The 5,000-nt window shown below is 31.1% G+C and overlaps 1 protein-coding gene across 6 annotated transcripts in view; it reads left to right on the forward strand.

Annotated features, from left to right (window-relative positions):
- Positions 1–5,000, forward strand: part of LOC124953616 (stress-activated protein kinase JNK) — a 173,700-nt gene that overhangs the window by 19,820 nt on the left and 148,880 nt on the right. For all 6 annotated transcript variants that reach the window (XM_047505238.1, XM_047505240.1, XM_047505239.1 and 3 more), the window contains one exon: positions 901–994. The gene's annotated coding sequence lies outside the window, so the exon portion shown is untranslated. Of the gene's footprint in view, positions 1–900; positions 995–5,000 lie in introns of those variants that run through there.

Raw genomic sequence — 5,000 nt, forward strand, 5'->3', positions numbered from 1 at the left:
CAAATTTAATCTTAAATGTGAAATAAACGTATATCTTACGATTGATATTTATTCAAGGGGTTTCATACTTATGATAGTGAATCGTAAAATCGATAATAGAGAATACATTTTTCGTCTATCATCATGAACTTTTATTTGTAGCCAAAATATTATTTCTTTGTCGATAGATAATTTTAATAATCTTTTAATCCGATGGGGAAAAAAAAAAAAAAAAAAAAAAAAAAAAAGAAGATAAAAAAATTGTACGTTCGTAGATTAGAAATTTTATATCGCTACCGTGAAATGGTTTTCCATCATATACATCGATAGACATTTGAATAATTTATATATGAGTTAGTAAAGAGAATCGTGAAATAGTTTAAAAATTGAATATTTTATAAAATATTCTCTCTCTCTCTCTCTCTCTCTCTCTCTCTCTCTCTCTCTCTCTCTCTCTCTTTCTCTCTCTTTCTCTATTTCTCTCTAGAAAAAAGTATATAAAATTTTTTGATCGCTCGAACATTAAATAATTGAAATTAAGATGAGTATAGAGAGGACAATGATATTATATGCAAGCAGGTTTTTTTTTTTTGTTTTTTTTTGTTTGTTTTTTTTTTTTTTTATATGTTCTTCGAGGTAAGTATATAAAGTTCGTTCAAATGAAATGTAATTTAGTTGGTTGGTAAAAGCCGAAGGGTAAGGTCGTTGCGTTCATTATTCTTTGTTTTCCACGCGTGAGAGAAAGGAGCGAGAGAAAGAGAGAGAGGACCCCCTTTACATTTGTTATTTCGTTTTCTCTACCATACTTATTTGATTTCATTGCTCGTCGTCATCGTTCGTCTCGTCAAGTGCCCTTGTTAATTATATCATTTCATTTTGTCTTCTTTATTATTTCTTTTTTTTTCTCTTCTCTTGTTTTAGGGATCAACGTTGAAAGGAATAAACGTCAACATAAGGAACACCAGAAGCAGTAGCAACAGCAATAAAATGGGTCTACTCGTGTATTCCTGAGTTGGTGAGTTTTTCGAATTTATATGAAAAGAATTAATTAAAAATTTTTGAGAAAAAAAAAAAAAAGGAAATCAATTGTTCTCGTTGCTATTCGACTGTCCATATTATTACATATATATATATATATATATATATATATATATATATATATATATTGGTTAATTTTATATGATAATCAAATTAATTAAGTTAAAAGGATTCGTATTAATTTGATATTATCGATAGATTCGGTTTAATATTTGTTGAGAAAGTGAAATATCGATGTGTATAAGTGTATCTATAATAGTACATAGTTATAATATATACATACATATATATATATATATATATATATATATATATATATAATATGGTATATTGTTATTGTTATTATTCACAAGTAATTAATTGCCGACAGCAAGAGATTATTACGGAGTACTTCGTAGAGAACATTCTGACAGTTTGAATTATATATATATACGTGCATACTAACTTACTCGTACGAATGTTCGTAATTGAGATTGCACGTTAAATCTCACGATAATGAACAGTGGCGAATCTCTCTCTAGTTCGATCGTTATCGACATCCAACGTCATCCTGTGGTTCGATATTTGATTTCTTTAACTATGATTTCGTCTCTCTCTCTCTCTCTCTCTCTCTCTCTCTCTCTCTCTCTTCTATAATCGACTTCGTACATGCGAAATAAGAAAGGAAAGGAAAAAAAAAAAGAAAAACTTGAACTTTGATCATAAATATAGATTAGATCGATTTATTTCTTAATTAACTGGTATTACCCTTTTTGTTTTTATAAAGAAAGAGAGAGAGAGAGAGAGAGAGAGAGAGAGAGAGAGAGAGAGAGAGAGAGAGAAAAAGGAGGAAGTTCTTCGGCGTTACAAAAAGAGTTAATTAATTAATTTATTAATTAATGAATTAATTAATGAATTAATTAATGAATTAATTAACCAAAGACGGTCTTTGAAAAGAAAAAAAGAATAGAAAAAAGAAAAAGAAAATATCGAGCCAATTAATAAATATAATCCGTCTTCCTTGATTTCGTAAAACATCGAATCTTTCTTTCTCAACGTTAATTGGATTATCTTTTTCTTTCGTCTCATCGTCTCATCCACTTAGTCATTCTCATTCAATTACTTTTCTTTTTTCTTTTTTGCTCCCCTCCTTACCCCCTTTCTCTCTTTCTTTTCTTTTTTTTTTTTCCCATATTCGTGATATCACAGATAGGATATAATGTAATTAATTAATTAAGTTCTATTATATCCGACTATGATTATCGGTCAAGTCCAATGGAATCTGAACTTGACTACTCTTTTTCTTTTTTTTTTTTTTTTTTTTTACCTTTTTTTTACTTTTTTTTCCCCCCTTGCTTTTCGTCTTTTCTTATCTATCTCTCTCATGTTCATTTGAAATGTCCGAGAGATAATTTTTTTTCATTCTTTTCTCTCTTTTTTTTTTTTTTTTATTTTTTATTTTATTATTTTTTTTTTTTTTTTTATTTTTATTTTCATTCTTTTAATCAGACGTTCCACTAAGCAACGATTACTTAATTGATCATTGATCTTTTCTTTTTTTTTTTTTTTTTTGTTATTTATATCTTTAATTGTTCCTTCTTCCTTCTTTCTTCTTTTTCCTTCAGAAATGACATTTTAATTATCTTTTAGATCAAGTTTTTTTTTTCAGCTTAGATTACTGATCGATCAAATGTCGAAGACTTCTCCCCTCCCTCTGCTTTTCTTTTTTCTTTCTTTTTTTTCCCACCCTCCTTCTTTTTCACCCGTGCTTTTTTTTGTCCTCTCTCTTCGCGCTTTTTGATCGGTAGTTAAGTCAGTCGGTCAGTCGATAATTTGTTTTGTACCGAATCGTCGAACGAAAGGGGAAAAAACAAAAAAATAAAAGAAAAACAAAAAAACATAAAAAAAAAAAAATCGTATTGTAACGAGAACGGACCATTAGTCGTCCCTTTTCTTTGGTAAAAGAGCCTTGGGTCGCGCAAGCGCAACCTCGCGAAACGTAATGGTGGAGAAGGGGCTATAGGGTGAACGGGGGTGGTTATGGATTTTCGGGCTCTGCGACCTTCGCGTGACGTCCCACGCTTTTCACGTTCTACACGATCCTCCTGTTGTTCCGAATAAGCAACTGTCGGACGTGTGTCCATGGGATTGGTTGGATCCAACGGGATACACCGGATGTTTTTTAGCATCTAATATATCCGCCTTTGTCTCGTCTCACTTCGGTCATATATATATATATATATATACATAAGTTTTTTTTTTATTATTGTTTCCTCGTTGAAACGAAAAATAAAATTCGCAAACTCGTTGTTAACAATCTCATTAAACTTTACGATAATTTCGAGACGCACGTTACGATTATTAGATTATTTTGAAAATATTGTTTCAATCATTTCGTTTATTACATCGTCGATGATAATAATAATAATAATAATAATAATAATAATAATAATAATAATAATAATAAAAAAGCGACATATCGAAGTTTTTGAAAAGTCTCAAATGCTTGTAGATTTGAATGGAATAATTAAAGGAACAGAATACGGATCTTTCTCATCGTTTAAAAAATCGTTAATCGGTTTACTCATTTTTTTTTTTTTTTTTATGAATATTAGGACATAAATTTATTTATTTCAATTATCATCTACGATTAGTTTGATGTTTGTTGAGAAGGAAAAAAAAAAGAAAAAACAAAAAAAAAAAAAGAAGGAATTGAACGTAAGTTCACGTTGATCATAAAAGTTTGTTTGATTGGAACGTAATTTGTCGGATCGTAATTAAGAAATTTGTCGAAATAAATGCGTTCTCGATCATATAAAGGAATCATTGGAAAATATTACGTGATAATTATAATCATTACAAATATTTTCGACGAAATATTTATTATTTTCTTTTAATACGTTAATACGTTGTTTAAGGGATCGATGATAGGAAGTATTTAAGTGGAAGCTTGAGACATGGACAGGGACAGGGGGAAGGGTGGAAGGGGGTTAAGTTATTACACGACCTAAATTCAGAAACATTTGGTTATTATCTACAAAGGGTATTTATCGGTGGTTTAACGTACCGTATAAAATACCTTTGGTAACCTTTGAGATCTTACCTTTCGGATGTCACATTGGAGAGGAAATCGAAACGCTTGCGGCTACGGTCGTTTCTCACGGATGCGGACAGAGTCACAGGGAGAGAAAGATAGAGAGAGAGAGAGAGAGAGAGAGAGAGAGAGAGAGAGAAAGGGAGAGAGGGAGAAAGATAGATAGATAGATATACAGAGATTCAATTTCCTTTGTGGGTTTACCTAAGGACACGGTAACGATCAAGGGCAAGAAAATTGTTTTAGATATTCTTTGAAATGAAGTTAAATATCTTTTTGACGGGGATGAATGGTTATGGGGGCGAAGGGGTGAGTGGGGGCGGGGGCGGGGGGGGGGGGGGGGGAAGAAGAAAATAAACAGATATCGAATTTTGTCAATTCATTTTCAAATACATACATACATACATATATACATACATGTATATATATATATATATATATATATATATATATATATATATAAATGTATGATTCGTATGAGAAATGTATGAGAATCGTGCACGGTTCGTTTATATTTATTAAATTACTTTTGTGAAATTTCTTATCAAATAGAGAAATCGATTGAATTTATTTAATGATTTTTTGAATGAAATTTATTTAATTGAAAACGGGATCAGTTATAAATCGATCTTTCGTTGATTTGGATCACTAGGAAATAACATATGCACACACACACACATACTATATATGTATCGAATATCATGAAGAAGGAGGTCGTAACAAGCAGGTCGGTACTATCGGTCTGTGATAGCCTCAGTAAAGTGCATTGTACGGAAGTAGAAAGAAGGTTCGGCTTTAATACCTATTTTCCATTGCGTGACCAGCCGCCTTCACGACACGCGATGCTGCGGCTGTTTGTCGCGAGAAGCTGTTGACTTTTGAGCTTTACGCGAGTATTAAAACGAGCGAG

The sequence above is a fragment of the Vespa velutina genome, chromosome 13 (genome assembly GCF_912470025.1).
Source record: "Vespa velutina chromosome 13, iVesVel2.1, whole genome shotgun sequence".
Lineage (NCBI taxonomy): Eukaryota > Metazoa > Arthropoda > Insecta > Hymenoptera > Vespidae > Vespa > Vespa velutina.